Raw genomic sequence first — 18719 nt, forward strand, 5'->3', positions numbered from 1 at the left:
TTGTTTGCAAGATGAATACACAGAATTGATATTCCCAGAAGTTTGAGGGGAAATGTATATAAAAACAAATATTTAAATCCCAACACACAAAGAATCTGTGAAGAAGATAGAACAAACATGGCTCCATTATAAGGGTGTAGAGAAGTGATGCAGAATTTATAGGGATGCGTTGCTCCACATCTACAGTTTCATTGGCGATCTGCCTCAAATAATGAGGGGTTTATAGAAAGCTGTCCAGAGGGTTCAGTGTGTAAACATGCTTGATATATGGCATCAATTGGATGGAAGGAGATATCTAAGGAATCTAATTGGCCTCCTTTTGCACATCTGGCACAGCAGCTCCCAAACACACACACATGCGCGCGCACGTGTTAAAGAGAACTAAAAGATTGTTTCACGGTGACTATTGTGCCAGTTTCTCTTCCTGAATTCATTGGAAAATATACACAGACATCAGATATTTCATGCTGGAGACAATACCAGGGACACTGGAATGTGGCCCTGAAGTATGTCATTGATTCCTTCTGCTTTTAGGCACCATGAAATAGAATTAAAGGGAAATCTGTCCTCTCTGTGTAAAAAGGTCTTGTCTAAGTTACCTGATGCACCAAAACTGGACATTCATGAAGACTTAGAGCAAGATAATTAACTCTGGTGGCTGCAGCACGAGTAACATGCATGCTTTGTTCAGGTTCAAGGCTCTTGAGACATGCTGCAGGCCGATGGTCTCACTGAAAGAACATGGTATGTTAGAAAGACACCAGTGTGGAAGCAAGGATGAGCGTTCTACTGGGGCAACAGTCAAGGTGCATGCCTCACAAGGACATGCCAACAACATCTCTGATCCTGGGACAAGCACTCACCAACAGTCCAATGTTCATCACCCGTTTTATGTTCCAGAGGAATGTGTCATTTTTGTCAAAGTTGTAAACAATTTTGAACAAATCCACTGCATCCTGCATTATCTCTTCATCTAAGACCATGTCAGAGTTGCATATGATGTCTGTTCTATTGGCACATAGTCCGGCTGAATTGCTGAATTTCAGAAGTAGGAGAAAGGTGGCCAGCAAGAAGAGTGGGGTCCTCATGGCTTTACCCATAGTCTGCACTGATATGCAGCTGAAGCTTCAGCAGAGCAGAGAGCTCAAGGTCCACAGGAAGCAACAACAGCTGCTATGTCTTATAACCTGACAGTCAAGGATAGCCACACCCTCCAAACAAACTTCTCCATCCTGCCCCCCATCTCCATCCTTGCCAGATCCTTCACCACAACACAACTCCTAACTTCCGTCTTTCCTGTTGGGATTCCTGCCACTTCTCCTGGGCTCTTAAGTCATCCCCTCCTCCCTCATAACTTAGTTTCAATAATGATAACACTTGTAAGGCCTAGAATCATTAAAAGTCATTTTTATTTCTTCAGAAACTTCTAATTTCCCATCTTGATTTACCTATGTGCCTAGAGTTCAGGGGTGTCCTTGGGTGTCTAGATAAAAAGCTGGAGTGCCTCCCAGTGCTGTTATATCAGGCACTGTAGGGAGTCCTACCCTGACCTTTCCAGAAAAGTTACCTTGCCAAAATTACTCAGTGAGACTCTACTTGGAAGAGAACACAGTGTTCCTTTTCAGGACTCATGAGCAACTTTTAAACATTCAGTCAATAAATCACCCAGCTTTCTAAGCCAAACATCCAGGGCCTAGAGATGTATTTCTTGTGACTGGGCTTGGGGTGACATTGCATCTGGAAGTTCAAGATACTTATTCCATGAAATAATATGTAATTTATATTTACCAGTAGACAATGAACATTCCAGAACATGGAACTATTTTTATACTAAAATTTTGTATTGATGCTTATATCATTTTATCATTTAATATTAATATTTAACATTAGCAACATCTGTACCCTTTGATTAGGATTTTCTTTAAGATTTTGGAATGACAAGAATTTGTGTTTGTTTGTTTATTCACGCGTTTAATTATTTGTTTATTTTAAATTAAAATTTGAATTTGTTATAAATTATTTCTTCCAAAGGGACTGTCCAGAATAACTTTCAGAGTTTTTTTTTTATTAAGATCACAAGAAGCCACATTTTTCCTCATGTAAGTTACTTCTTAAATACTTTAAGAATACAGAATACTTTAAAATACAGAATTGTAAAAACTGTCCTATACATGAATAATGTTATTTTAATTATACAGATAGAACTATAAGCTCTTAAAGGAAATTTGTAAAAAAAAAAACAACTTTATGGTATTGCTAACAATTAATAGTGTTTTCTCTATAATCAGCATTTGTAACTCAAATTTTAAAAAATATTATACCCTTTTCTGCTCTCTGAGGTCACCAGGCATGCAAGAGGTACACAGACATACATAGAGAGAAATACCCTTACACATTAATTAAATAATAAAAATAAAATATAAATGTCTTAGTTTGATATTCAAAACCTTCCACAATTTACCTTCAGTGTTCTTCTCATTATGCCATTTACTAAATTCAACAATTTGTAGAGAGCCACTGGATGCCTCCATTTGTAATAAAGGCAGAGAGGTTGATTCAATCTTGATTGCTGCCTTGGAAAAGAACTAGTGTTTAAGAGGTAAAACAAGACAGACCACAAAACCTCAGTAAGCTACAGCAGTTGTACATATTTGCAGGGTACTGGTAAAAATGAGTCCATGAACAGAAAGAAAAGAAATAAATGTTGAAAATGTACTCATTATTGATTTGGAGAGGGGTGTCTTTTAGGACAGAGGATGATGATAAAAGACCAACCCCTTGATTCAGTTAAAACTGTTACTGTAAGACCCCCAGCACGGTGGTCTTAACGTGGAGACCCCCACCAAGAACCAGCGAGACCAAGGTTTCAGTTGCAACACGCAAGAGGCTTTATTGCAGGGGGACGGGTACCCGGGCGTCTCAGTCTCTGGAGAGGCTGGCGCGCCGAGCGAGTCTTTCGGGGGTCTTTTATAGGGATTTTAGCAGGAAGCGCGGGTACAGAAGCGAGAAGCATAGTTACAGGGCTCTGATTGGTAAATTTAAATGAGGCGAGGTTATGGCCCGGTCATCAAATGGGCTCTGGGAACAGGGGAGTTTACCCGTTCCCTGGGGCCAGATGGCCGACCATAAATACCCTGTTTGACAAGGACAAACTGTTTCTGTTATCTCTGGGCCCCAGGCCTCATCTTATTCCGGGAACCTATTATTCTAGTCTTGCCTTGCAAGATAGCGTTACTGCTGCTATGCTTGCTATGGCGGGTGCACAGGGGAGGGGGTCTTACAGTTACAATTCTTTATTTTCTTCTAAATTGAAAGGATTTTTCACTTGCTCTTAGCCAAAAGGCCAAGAAGAAATTATATATATATCAGATCTTCCTTTTTTCATAGCTTCCTGGATCTTTCATAGTCTCAGTGATCCAACTCCACCTTCAGTCTCTATCTTTAGAACACAAAAAGGCTAATAAAAAAACAAACAAATTTAATAAAATATTTTTTAAAAACAAGTAAAGAAGCATATACACAAACATGCAGCAAGGGTAGGAAGGAAAAAAAGAGAGAGATGGAGAGACAAAGAAAAATACAGAGGGGAACAGAAAGAGAGAAAGGAGAGAGAGAGAGAGAGAGTCAAAAGAAAATCCCGAAAAACACAAAACCATAAACTATGATATTCAATCTAAAAACAACTAAATAATAGGAACAACAACAACAACAAAATCCAAAGCTATACAGGAGGAAAAACATTGAAAGATTACATTTCTGTTTGACTTTGGTTAGACTTTTACTGTTAAGTATGGATCCTGTCACGTGCAGTCTTTCTTTATACCCAGTGCTATTTTATTAAAGAAAACTAATTGCTCATATTCAAGCAATTGTAAATTTGAGATAACTTCTTAGTTAGGGATAAGAATTTGTGTCTCTCTACAGTGACGCTGAGATACCATTTGATTGGATGTGTTCAGGCCTTGTGCATACTCCCGCAGCCTCCATGAACTCATACGTGTTGTTCCTATTGTGTCTAAAAGACACCGATTCCTTAGCTTCTTCCATCTTCTCTGTGGGAACCCAGGCCAAATTCTGCCATGTCAGAAGTACTGTGCTTAGGCTGTATGCTGTGACCTTTGAGTTGCTGACCTTTACCTCACCATGAGGTCTTGTGTTCTAGGCTATCCTTGGACTATTTAGCTTTGAAAGAAGTGAGGAAGTCCCAACTTGGAACCACCCAGAGGATCAAGGAAGTTCTTACAGGGAACTACTCAGAGAACTAGGAAGTTCTATAGGGAGCAATTTAGGCTATTGTATTCTTGCCTGGGGGCTAGGGTGAGTGAGATTAGAATAGATCCTATTGGCCTTGCTCTATATATATTCTTACTAGTAGGACATTAAAGTGAATCTTGATCAGAAATTTCCTGACTTGATTCACTATTTCTCACATCTCTGTATTCTACTTTCAATCCCCACTCCCTCTTTCAGATAAACCCTGATTCATTTTTTCCCACAGGCTGGGACCCGACACTCTCTGGCTTTATAATCTTTCTGTCTCCTCTTTTAATTTCTCTAATGCATGAAGGGAGGGGTTTGATGAAAACTTCTCATTTAGAGATGAGTGTTGTAAGATCTTTCATCCTCTGCACGTTCTTCAGCTGTGGCCTCTATATTAGTTGCAATCAGCAGGAGGATGAAGCTTCTCTGATGATGCCTGAGCAAGGCATAGATCTATGGGTACAAATGAATATCATTAAGTCATTTATTGCTATGTTCCTTTGTCATAACAATAGAATTTTGTTTCTCCTAGGTTCATTGCCTAACTGTTCTCAGGGTCTTGGTCATTCAAACACTATCAGGCATGGTGTCTGTCTCATAGAGAGGGTCTTACATCAAACTAGATACTGTGGTGTTTGTGCTATCACACTACCAGCATAACATGCAGCTAGGTCACCGTTATAGATCACAGAGATTGAAGATGGGCTGAGGTTTACCTTTCTTCTCTGGTAATATGCAGTGTAAGTAACTTCCAGGTACCATAATGACTACTACTCAGTAGTCATTCTACTGTGACTCTAGTGAAGACTCTAGTTAGTCATCAGCCTGATTTCTCTGTGGAGAATATGTCTAAGTTTTGTTATAGGCAACAGGACCTGACAATCAGTTTGTGGAGAAATGAAAAAAATCCATGGCTATATCCTGAGTTTCTTCAGCATTTCCTTGATACACATTTGGCCAGAGGTAACCCATTGGTTGCCTTGGAGGCTTTCTAGTTAGTGAAAGTTGACCCTTTGGGCTTTGTCTCACCAGTTATTTGGTGACTTACTTTAGATTTCTTTCATATATGTATAGTGTTTATAAAGCTGCTTCTGTAGCAGGGCTCCATAAGACATGCCAAATGGCACTTTGTGTGAGGTATCATGCTGCTTGTTTCATCACCTACCTCCATCTCTGTTTCTACTTTTCCTTTAACATTTCCATTCCTGCCTCACCTCATCTCTCCATATCTACATATTCTACTTCCCTTCCCTATGACCAGAAAATTATCTGTTTGGGACAACATGCATTCATGGAACTGTTTCTCTCTTTCAGAGATTGATCTATCCTTCATGAAGTGTTGGAGTTGCTCATCTAAGAGAGGACACCAACTCATATATCTGGCAAAATCATGAAGTTATGGAGAAATATTCTTTTGCAGTTTTGGAGGGTTTTGTCTTTTTACCATAGTTAAGAACTACTTGAGATACTTTATTTGACAGATTAATCATTGCTCTTAGAAGTTTCAGCACACATAGGTTGCCTATGAGCCCTCTTTCCATTCCATGCAGGAATGAATGTTCTTGGACACAATATTGGGAATGACTCCTGTGGGTAATCAAATGTTTCTGATTTCAAAACAGCAATGTCTGTGTCATGACTATAAGAAGGAATTCAACAATAATTTAAATCCATCATCTTGTAGCATAAGGACTCTTTCTTTTTTTAATTATTTATTAATTTATTCTTGTTACATCTCAGTGGTTATCCCATCCCTTGTATCCTCCCATTCTTCCCTCCCTCCCATTTTCCCCTTACTCCCCTCCCCTATGACTGCTCCTGAGGGGGATTTCCTCCCCCTGTATATGCTCATAGGATATCAAGTCTCTTCTTGGTATCCTCCTTTCCTTCCTCTGAGTGCCACCAGGTCTCCCCCTCCAGGGGACATGGTCAAATACGAGGCACCAGAGTTCATGTGAAAGTCACACCCCACTCTCCACTCAGCTGTGGAGAATGTTCTGTCCATTGGCTAGATCTGGATAGGGATTTAAAGTTTACGGCCTGTATTGTCCTTGGCTGGTGCCTTAGTTTGAGCGGGACCCCTGGGCCCAAATATGCCTGTCATAATGTTCTACTTGTAGGTTTCTAGGATCCTCTGGATCCTTCTACTTTGCTATTCTCCCATGCCTCTCTCATCTAGAGTCCCAAGAGGATGTCCTCCCCTCTGTTGCAATTTCCTGGTAAGTTAAGGCTTTCATGGGACATGCCCCTTGGGCTAGTATGCAGATATAAGTGAGTATATACCATTTGAGTCTTTCTGCTTCTGAGTTAAGTCACTCAATATGATCATTTCTAGCTCAATCCATTTGTCCACAAATTTCGGGAATTCCTTCAAGTCCCGATATTCGTTCTTCCATTTCTTGCAATCTGTTAGATAAGGCCACCTCTGAGGTGCTTGCTTTCTTTTCTGATGCTTCTTGATTATGTTTTTCTTCCGTGTGTTCCTTTATAATAGCTTCCATTTTTATCTTCAGGTCTTGAACTGTTTTAATGATTTCCTTCATCTGGTTATTTGTATTTTTCTGAAATTCTTCAAATGCCTCTTTATATGACTCTTAAGTCTTCAGCTCTCTTGTTTGCCTCCTCCTGCATTTGTTTATAGATTTTATTTGTTTCTTCCATTATCATCTTACTTAGTTTTTGAAGACCTTACCTAACTATCCTACCTTATCTTTCTATAGAATCATATCTATCTGCTGCACCTAAGATGTATATTCTTGTGATAAAAGTAGACTATCACTTGACATGACCATGATTTGATTAACTTATTTATCCTAAACAGCCTGCAGTAGCACTTTCAAAGTATTGGAAGTAAACCTTGTGTTATAATTGGCTTATATGGTTACAATAACTCATATGAGTAGAAATATATATAGTGTGTGTGAAGAATAATCTTAAATTTTAATTCTATACCACTGAATCTAAAATTAAACTTATTTTGCATATATACACAAAATTATATGCCAGTGAATTAAAAATAATCCTGTGAGTGACAATTAAGGCATTAAGTTGAGAAGTAGATTCACTAATCTAATTTTTGTTTTATCTTCCCTATTTATTTTTATTGTTCCCCTTCTATATTTCCACCCCTAACTCCAAACCTAAGAATGGAAGATAAAGGAAAAGAAAAACATCCCTGAGTCCCACCATGTTTTCTCTCTAAATAATATCAATAATAACTTGTAACCCACTTGCATTGAAAATAACTGTCTATAGCTCAAGAAAGCAACCTACTCTATTCTTGAAGGGTTATGCATAAATGTTATAGTAGACATCAGAATACATTAAAAACTATCCTCTACTAAGGAGAACATGAAACATGCTCATGGAGAAACTATGTCTACTTACTTGCTATTAATGCCAGCTAAGAATCTCTTTCCTGTGTTTGACCTATGTTTTTATAAGTATGATTTTATTTTTATTATCTGCAAATATATCCAATGTACCTTATAAAACATACTATAATCTAATTTACTTTAAAATATAGTAATAATAAATGCAAACAATTTAATCAATTTTTACAACTCAAGGAAAATTTTATTGAAATATCAAAGAAAATCCCCAAAGCTGACAAGATGTTATTCTGAGCAGCTGTTTATGGAGGTCGAGTGGAGAAGAGGATAGGAGAGGGGTGTCATCTTGGTTCCAGTTAGGTCAGTATGGAAGTCAGCCACCAGGTGGACAAGCAGGCTCATTGTGGATAGGGGGACATGTTGGAGAGTGAAATGAGAGTCGGTAAGGAAGTCCAAAATGTCAGTGAAAAAAAAAAAAAAAGAACCCGACTTTTTACAAAGATTGACTTCAGCTGTAGATAGAAGGGTATCATATTCACAAGGTAGGAAAGCACTAATTGGATCTTTGGCTTTTGAAAATGCTAACACTGCATGCGCAATGAGGATGAAGCCCTTAAAGGCAAGATCAGTACCTATAGACAAATAAATTTAAAATAGGATTGATATTGGATCTCATTCATATAATATGACTTTAAGAGAAGAAGTGATCGCTAAAGGTTTTGGGAACATCCAAACACTCAAATGTTGTAATTGTGGTGAGCAAGGTCATTTTAAAAAGAATTGTAAAAAGAACCAAACTAATTCTGAAATAAGGGCTACGTCTTCTGGAATATACAAAAGGTGTGGTGAGAGCTAAGATTGGACTAATGAATGTAGATCAAGAGACAAATGGGGGAACCCCTTGTTGGGTAATTCACAGGGAGAGAGCCTCTTGCAGGCCACAGTATCAAGTACAAATCAGCCATTTCAGGGCAGCAATGGAGATACTCATCCGCAGAACAACTAAGCAACCCTGCTCTGAAGACAGACATTAAAATCCCAGATCAAAGCCAAAGCATTTCAATGGATAAAATAAAACAAAGGAACCAACAAAAAACCCAGAAGGGATAAATAACAAGTATGTTGGCAAACTTCTTTATGATCGGAAGCCAAAACTAAAGGTATTTATAAATAATATGAAATTGAAGAAATGGTAGACACTGGAATAGATGAAATAATGTCAACGAAACCTTGGCCTCTAGATTGGCCTCGTTCAGGAGGCAGGTATTAAATTTTAAGGGGTTGGAACTTTATCCCATATGAAATAAAGTATAAAAATGGCCTAAATATATAAGCCCAGAAGGCCATATGTAGCTAATACACCCACAAATTTAGGAAGAAGAGAACTGTTGCAAGAATGGGAAGCATGGGTTAGCAGCTATCCAACTTCAGGACCACGCCATAAGATAGGACATCCTCCTGATAAAGAAAATGTAAAATGCTATCAAAGACAGTTATAGAATGTGCAGGCAGTCCATAAGCAGCATACAGCAAATGGTGACTCCTCAGCTATATTGAGGACCCACTGCTGATAACACGCCAACTGCCTTATCACTAACATGGTTAACTGACAAACCTGTTTTGGTGAAATAACGGACTATGGCTGGCAAAAGTTGCGTTCACTAGAACAGCTAGTCCAAAGACAGTTGGGGGCTCAACATAAAGAAGAGTCCACCAGCCCTTGGAATTCTCCTATATTTGTTATTAAAAATAAATCTGGCAAGTGGAGGATGTTGAAATATCTGAGACCAGTTAATAAAATCATCCAGCCAATGGGTTCTTTATATCCTGGTATCCCATTTCCTCCATTGTTACCTAAGTCATGGCCTATTATAGTAATTGATTTAAAAGATTGCTTTTTTGCAATCCCTTTTCATGAACAAGATGTTGAAAAAAATTGCTTTCACAATATTTTTCCACCTATTAAAAGATAACATTGGATAGTCCGACCAAAAGGAATGTTGAATAACCCCACCTTATGTCAATATTTTGTACAACAGCAATCAGAAATAATTCGTAAGCAGTTTCCTCAATCATAATTTACCATTTTAAAGATGATATTTTGCTCACTGATTCAAATAAAGATACCTTAGGAAAATGTTTGATGAAATAAAGAAAAATTTGCCTTCTGGGGGATTACAAATTGCTCCTGAAAAAATGCAATGTAAGTCTGCAGAACATTCAATCACAGAAGGTACAAATCACTAGAGACCAATTTAAAATGCTTAATAATTTTCAAAAATTGTTGAGAGATGTTAACTGATTAAGGCCCAAAATTGGATTAATTGCTCAAGAACTAAGTAACTTATTTCAAACCTTACCAGGTGATAAGAACTTAAATAGTCTAATATATATATATCAGCTGAGGCTGACAGAGAATTGGCCCTAGTCGAGAGGAAATTACAAGATATACATGTGACTGTTTAAGTTTACATCTGGACTCTATTTTAGTTTTTTGCCTTCTACTCATTCTCCCACAGGAATTCTTAGGCAGAGAGAGGGGATTATATCTTAGAAGAATCAGAGTTGTATGTCATTCTTAGGATAGTATATGATTTTCCTGAGTATTGTAATATACTTACTGGCTCTCAGAAAGAATGGAAGAGAAGAAATGTGTTGTTAGGTAAGAGGTTTTGCCTTTGTTTCCACAAGAGAACAGTAGGTGTGGATTCCTTCAACATTTATAAAAATTAGAGCCATCTGGTTCTCCCACCGCCCCCTTGGCGCATCGCAGCAGTACATGCACCCGCAGCTAGGCAGCGCAGTGCTCTGCAATGGGTGTCTCCCAGCCATTACTGCCAAGATGCCTAAGAGGAAGGTTAGTAGGAACTGAGCAGGGAAGGCGGAGCCCAAGCGCTGCTCTGTGAGGCTGTTGGCCAAGCCTGCCCCTACCAAAGTGGATGCAAAGTCTAAAAAGGCCACGGGGAAAGGATAAATCATCAGACAAAAAAAGTGAAAGCAAAAGGAAAGGGAGCAAAAGGCAAACTACAGATCTGCTTGCAGAAAATAGAGAGACAGAAAACCAGAGTCCAGCCTCTGAGGTAGAAGAGAAAGAAGCCAAGTCCGACTAACCCTCCGTCGTGTCTGTAAGTGGTCCCTGCCTCCCCTCTTGTACAATCCAGAGGAATGTTCTTATCAACTATTTTGTAAATGCAAGGTTTTTTTTAGTAGCTCTAAAAACATTTTTAAGAGGTGGGGGAATCCTACCTCATCCCATTATTTAAGTGTAAATGATTTTTATGAGGTTAAATCATTTGCTGGTTTTTGTTTTGCTTTGTTTTGTTTTGTTGGTACTGCCAGAAAATAGCAGGAACTGAATCAGGAGAGGCTGTGACTGTCTGGGGTCACCATAACATTCCGTAGAGGGGGCGGGCAGTTTTATATCCTATAACACAGAGTTCTAAATGGCAATTTGGAGTCTCAGTCGTGCATTCGTGTCTGGAATATTAATATTTTCAGTTACATCTGGTCTCCTGTTTCTAGTAGAGCTGTTTCCTAAGAAAACCACTCCTTGGTCATTGCTGTCAGAACTGTAACATCTCTGGTCATGGCACTCCATTTTTCTAATAATTGTGTTAATGTGCTGTGAAAGGTGAAATTATGGAGTAGGTACTGTTTGTGGCATAAAATTGGGAGTCAGTGGAATTGAGGATTATGAGCATTTGGTTGTTATGTGAGGTAGTAAGGAAAACCTGTCAAATTTGAGTCTGGAATGTCACTGGGATAAGTTCAAAGAGGGACAACACATGGCTCTTCGTTTGGGTACGTGAACACAAAGTGTGTGTGACTTCATAGTCTGGGTACTTGTGTTAAGAATTGAAACGTCTGTGTATTCTGTTCCTCAGCCAAGAAATTCTCAGTTGTGAAAGAAAATAAATAAATAAATAAATAAATAAACAAACAAACAAACAAACAAACAAGATTCAACCAAGTGAGACCTCACTAGTATGAGTTGATAATATGTATGTTTTTGATGACACTTCCACAGTGGGGATTGTTTTTGTTCACCAATCTGGATGTGAAGAATCTCCTGCCTTGCATTGTGTAAAAATAAAAATAAAAATAAAAATAAATAAAATAAAAGTCTCTGTCATCTCTGATTGGTCAATAAAAATTGATTCAGCCTATAGCTTGGCAAGAGAGGACAGAAGGCAGGACTTCCGATGCCAGTCAGGGGTCTCAGGTAGAGACCAGAAGAAGAGGAAAAAGAAGAGATAAAGGAAGTCACCAGGGGGAGGTTGCCATGAGAACAGATGGGGCAGAATCAGCCAACATGATACTAATATGTCAAGAAACTCAGAGCACATGGCTGGGAAGCAGCATGCCTTGCATAGACAAGTCAGAGTAGATCAGTATCTGTCCAGCTATAGTGCTTTCAAATTCATTAAGAAATCTAATAGGTTCCTGTGTCATTATTTGTGATTAAGAATGGTTGATAGGAAAAGCACCAACCAATATTTAAATCAACAACCCCATGCATTTTCATACATACTCAGAGATGAAGTGGTCAAAAACATAGTGAAATTCATTTGATTTTCATCTCCTGATAATAAAAAAGTGAATCTGAAGGTTAGAATAACCCATTGCTTTCTCACACTAATTATTATTGGTTATTTTATAACACCAATGGGAAAAGAAGTTAAGATAAAACATGGGTACTAAGAAATAGGGAAACTGCTATAATAAAGAGAAACATGTTTTATAATTTCTTAAATTTGTGGGAGGAATGGGGACGAATGTTCGATTATTGGATAGAAAAGCCCTCAGATGCTGTAAAAGGAGTTTGACGGTCTTTTCTGGAAGAAGCTTAGGAAACAAGTAGTATCACAAACATTGTAGGAGTAACCAAACACCATATAATTGTATTTTATATCCACTACATGAGATGAAACCCATGTCCAACACTTCCGGCTGACCAAAAACCTGAGACTAGATAGACCGTGGGCTTATAAGACCAATAAATACTATTGTTCTGCTAAAAGAATATGGCTATAAAAGAATTCCTTATGATATTTTGCTCTACCCATAGATACACTATGGGTCTCACTCTGCCTTCATCAGAGAAGCTTCCTCCTGCAGTAGATGGAAACTAATACAGCGACCACAATTGGACAATACACAGAGTGAGACAGATCTTGGAACTCTCAGCCCTAAATTGGTTTTCTTCATCAAATCCCTCCTCCCTGGCCTCAGAGAAACTGCACCCCAGGTTCAGTCACCTGAGCTCCATCTACAGGCCTTGAGACTTTTGCCTCAAGAAGAACCACTACAAGTTTTGTTGACTCAGTAGTTGACTGGTGCTCATGGGTCCTGAAAAAAAAATGAACACTTCATCCTTTTTTAAAGCGTAGGTTAACTCCATAGTTTGGCCAAGGAAGGATGGTGGGATTCCCTTCAACCTCTGATATAACCTCCCTAGGAAGGATTCCATATCTTGAAATAGGGGCTCAAGTATGCCCCTGAACTCTGAGGACACAGATAACTCACAACTGATTTCAGAAACTTCTGAAAGGATAAAGAATGAAGTTACAGGTTTTGAGAGCCAATACATACATTACCATTGAAACACATGAACCTTAGCTGGCCACCTGAGAAGGCAGGCCAGGATGTGTAAGGGTAATCTGAGCTGAGAGGCAAGGAGAATTGGCGGAAATCCCAAGGGGGAGGAAATAAATACGGGGTGTGTTGAGGGTGAGGGTCTGGCAAAGATAGAGGTAGGCGGGTACAAAATGGGAGGCGCATTTGAAGAGTGTGACAAGCCTTGACAGTCTGCACACAGTGCAGCGTGGCTGTGCTTTCATCCCGTAAATCTTGAGTCATCTGCTCCACCGAAGCTCCACCACCATATCTGAGTAGACCATGGGCAGACTCTTATGGAGCCTATTGATTCTACTAACCAACTTGGACCTGTTCATAAACTTCAGCCACACAGAGAGAAAATCCTCCAAGAGATGTATCATAAGCATTCCTGGGAATGACTTGGATGAAATGAGTAATCAGGACACACTGGATCTCATCAGACTTGCTTACAATCTTCACAGCAGTGACACAAACCTCAGCAACATAGTGAACAATAAACTGCAAGTGAGTGCTTGTCCCAGGGTCAGAGATAGTGTGAGCCTCCCTGTGAGATTCTGTCATTGTTCCTAACCTCAACAACACACTCATCCTTGCTGTAGCTGCTCTGGGCTCGCTCTATATATACATTGTTCTTTCATTAAGACCCACAGCCAGGTCTCATCAGCCTAGAAATTGAGCAATGTATACTTCTTATATAAGCTGAATCCAGAGGATTTTCTTATCTTTACCTAAGTCATCAAGGATCTCCCGAGAGATGGTTTCCATTGATGAGGCAGAAAAAACTAGACAGAACATTTTATGTGAAAAGGGCATGTCTCTCTCTAATTCTATTTCAAAGTGCCCTCAGTCAGAAGGAACCAAAGGTATATTTCAGAGTTCAGGTTATATTTAGATGTCCACTGGGTTATCTCTCTGGCATGAAACACCTGATGTCAGTGTAATTGCCAGATGAATAACCATACAGAACAATAAATAGACAAAATAGTGACCCTGGGAGGATAATTTGGTTATCCTTAACATATAATAAATATTTTTTTTACATTTATGTCAGGGCATGTGTGTGTGCTTCAGGTTAGATATGGAAACACCAATAGGCAGTATGAAGGACACATTCCTTTGCCCTGGAATGTCCTAATATGTAAAGGAAGATGGAGAAATCATCCTGGACAAGAAGGAGATTTTGTGGCGGGCAGAAAGGGATTCTCTCTGTTAAATGCCAACATTGTCACTGATCTGAAGGTGTATAACCAGCCTACAGCTGACCTTCCCAGAGTGAACACTGTGCTGCAGTCACAGGAGCTGTCCTCCCTATGTTGAATTTTAGAGTTATTGCCTCTGTCCAGAGCAGCTTCATGTTCTTAGGAGAGGAAATGGTTCATTGACCCCACTGCGACTGCATTTCTGAAATCTCATGTTGCAGTCATGGCCCCATGGCAAACGCTGTTACTTCTATAAAGAAACTGAATGCATGCATGTAGCATGAGCACTGAACTAAACTTACATGTTGCTTTTTTTCCCCTGTAGGTAGCTTATGGTGTGGCCCAAGGTGTAGAACTAAGACAAACAACATGTACCAGGACTAAATCTGTCTTAGATGAATGTCATTTTAAAGCTATGTTCCTCTGGCTAAATGTATGTATTTGACAACTGCCAAGGGGCATTCAAGCACTCACAGGGTCTTTGGGCTTCTGTTTGCATAGATATGTGGACATGTTGAGAGAGTCTGTGCATTTTAGTGAGGAAATGCATGCCATAAAGTAGTGACTCATGAGTGCAAACAACTTCACAATGACACATTTAAACTCAAACCAATACAGATCTATGTCCTTGTGGATCAGAGAAGAATGTACACAAACGGTTGGCTTAAATTACCAATTGTGTTTACCCTAGAAATCTTCATACTGACAGAGCATCCTCTCCTACTTTGGTCCACTGTCTATGGCCTAGGGGACCATACTGCAGGGACACTTCCTGGGGAGAAGCTATTTGTTTAATGCTAGCAAGAATAACTCCCCAGACCTCCCAAAAAATTAGAACTCAGTAAAAGACCAAAGGTCGACAGTGGTGCACCTCTGCCTTTGTATACCTACCTGTCTTTCCATGTCCACAGCCTGTACTGCCCCTCTGATTTGAACCTTCCATTCCTGACTCCACTGAGTGTATTGTGCTGCCCTCATGTGCCCTGGTTTCCACTTTCTCACCAGCACAAGACACCTTGTGTAAGCTGTTCACAGGATCAGCAGCAAGTGGTGCATGCAACCATCTCTATGGAAGATGTGTCTTTTATACTGTGTGTATGAGGTGTTTCTCATATAGTAAGTATTCAGGCATGAACACTGAACAAATATATATTATCTATAACATAAAGCTACTGCATACATGGGAACTTCCCCACAGTATTCTACTGTATTTTGTCCCCTGTTCATAATTCTTTAAGAATTCTCATTTATCAAACTCCCTCCAGCAGACACCATCAAGCTCTTTACAGCATATGAGGGCTTTTCTATCCCATAGTTTAACACTCTTCCCCATTCCTCCCATGGACAAATGTAAAGAATTACATACAAAACATGAGTTCCTCTTTATTGTAGCAATTTCCCTGTTTCTCAGCACCATGTTTTACCTTAATTTCTTTTCCCATTGCTGTTATGCAATGACTAAGATGAAGACTACATACTTCAATTTGGACCAGGGAATAAATGAATGCTCCAAGCTCCAGTCTGAACTGGCCAACTGTCCATTCAGTGAACAGCCAGGTCAGCAGAAGGTACACGCCTGGTTCAAAAAGTAGCTTATATTGCCTATAGAACATTATGTGAATGAGGTACTATGTATGGAATCTGAGAATGTTTTATGTAAGTGTTTGAGTGCATGTGGCATGGTCCATGTGCAGAAAGTGAACATGTGTACATGTGTGGCAACAGTGTAAAAGAGAGTCAACAGATACTTTCATTGGGGTAAATAGATTTACTCAGAATTAGCACTGTGACCACATTAGGAAGAAGGATGCACACATTAGTTTTCCCAGTTTATCTGGAAATTTAAATAATGAGGGTATTGGAGGAGTGTGGTCCATTTGACTGGTAGAAGCAACTGTGAAGTTAGTTGCTTCTGAGAAGGGTTTCTCTTTATGTCTCAGCTTAAAGACATTTTCAGTCCTCACAGAAAATATATGAAGCAGGCACACAGCTGAAATCCTTCTTACTGACCCCTTGGCCTACCTCCCAGTGTCTGCCTTAGACCATAAGTTTCTGGGATACCATACATTGAGAGTGACTTTTCTCATATTGTCAATGTTCCCCATTCACTCTTAGTTTCAGTGTTGTATCACCTGCTTTGCTTCCTCCATGTGTCACCCTTAGTGGGTTAACCATGTATTGTAAGTGGAAGAGTCTTGACTCTAGGGTTTCCTGTACTGGGCAAGAGGATGTAGAATTTCATGAGCTCTAGAGGCAACTAGAGGATATCTGGTGGGCTGAAGAAACAGAAGCAATGATTGGCCATTGCACAGTTAAGCTGAATTTCCTACATTCAGTGGTGCCTAAAAGGACCAGTGGATCATTGGCATGATTCCCACAACCACTTCTGCTTGTCAGGCTGGGCATATTGCCCTTCTACCATAGCTTTACTATGGTCTATCTTTTTCCCCTTTCAGAAAGAAGTGTGCAGATTCTTCATCGACAATTTACTGTCAAGTCTGGACATGATTCTCATGAAATTCAACTGCCAAAGTGTGTGAGGGCATGAGCCAGGCTGTACTGTATTATCTATCTCTTAAATACCTTGTTTGTATAACCCCAAAACTCAGATAGATGCCCCAGCCTTTAGAGATGTCACACCATTCTGTAGATATCAAGAGTCCCATTTCTTCAGCAAAGTTATGCGTGCCTAAGCGACTGTCCCTTTTTCCTTTCTCTGACATTCTCTCAAATACATGAGTGCAAACCACTCATGTTTTGCCCCAGATTTTCTCAATGAAAATAGATTCATCTTATCCTATAGATTCATTTTATCCTAAGTTCCTCCTGTCTTGAAATGTTTGAGGAGATGGTGGTGCTTAAACAAACAGAACCCAAGGGCTTTTACCCACAGTTATGTATCTAACGTACACTATTTTATATGGTGATGTCAGGGTTCAGAGTGCACAAAAGCTGTTACAGGGTGTAATTTAAAACCTAATTGCAATTCCTTCTTCACAATTAATAGGAAGAACTACATCAGCTGCCCACCCAAAAACTACGCAAGTCGAACAGTGAGACAAATGGACAGTAACACAGATAATGCAAGTGTCAACTGAGTGTGGAGGGGGGTCACAAAGAGACTGAGCTTTGTTTTGCGAATCTCCACAGGCTTCATACATAAAAATGTATGTCCTCATATGTCTGTGAGAAGTTTTAGATAATGTTGGAGAGAGTAAAATGTAGGTGTATGTGTGTAGGTTTGTGTATGTGCATAGGTAGGGGTGGGGGTGTGTGTAAGTGTGTATAGATGTGTGTGCACAGGTGTGTGTAGGAGGTGTGTGTAGGTGTGGGCACAGGTGTATGTGCGCATAGGTGTGTGTGTAGGTGTGTATGTGCATAGGTGTGTGTAAGTGTGTATAGGTGTGTGTGTGCATAGGTGTGTGTGTGCATAGGTGTCTGTGTATGTGTAGGTGTGGGGGAGTGTGCATGCTTTTGTGCGACTGATAGAGAAAATACCATCCAACATTTGACAGAAGGTGACATAATCTAGACCCTTCAATATCCATTACAAACACCCTGAAACTCTGTTGGGATGAGAGGCCATGTTCACATAATTTGCCTTTCTTCATATATACAAGCTCTACTGTCCATCTCAATAGTGGACTCTGAGTTTCTACATAAGCATACTCAAATGGGATAGAATATTTTTCAGGAAAAAGGAGGATGTGTTTGGCAGTTACAACTCAATGCCATGATGACTATAGACAGCATCTTAGTACCCTGTATGGAGAACTATGAACCTTACATCCACAACCTCAATGCCATCCTTTACTATCCTATCTACAGCTTATAGGCAGAAGGGAGAAGCACTTACAATGTGGTGGAAGGAATTTCTATAAGTTCTTTTATGTATAATCACTATCCATAATGAATATTGCAGGGACATCACAGAAATATCAAAGGCACAATACTAGGTTACAGCAAGAATTACCAAACCATGCAAAGCCAATCTGATAGACTAGCTTAATGTTACATGCAAGAATTATGTTTTAATGACACTATTAAATGCTCTGCACAATATCATCATACCCAGGGCACTATCTATAAAAATTTAATGACCAAAATCTTTATACTATCATAATACATATATTTTGAACAATTTGCTGGTTGACATTTAACAGCAATTAGGAATTATGGACTAATAAATACAGAGGTTTCTCATAGCTTAAAGTATCTGTGATAGTTTCACAAAACAATATGAAAAGAAGCCCACTCCACTGACCAAATTTTGCTTTCACAAAGTATTTCCTGTTATGTGAGAAACCAT

At 39.4% G+C, this 18719-nt stretch overlaps 1 pseudogene across 1 annotated transcript; it reads left to right on the plus strand.

Moving 5' to 3' along the window:
• The first annotated feature begins 10434 nt into the window (after positions 1-10434).
• LOC311593584 (non-histone chromosomal protein HMG-14-like) lies at positions 10435-10800 on the plus strand (annotated as a pseudogene). Its single transcript has one exon. The product of its transcript is annotated as a non-histone chromosomal protein HMG-14-like (transcript).
• Positions 10801-18719: the final 7919 nt, after the last annotated feature.

This window comes from Acomys minous, assembly GCF_964271855.1.
Source record: "Acomys minous genome assembly, chromosome: 3".
NCBI classification, from domain to species: Eukaryota; Metazoa; Chordata; class Mammalia; order Rodentia; family Muridae; genus Acomys; species Acomys minous.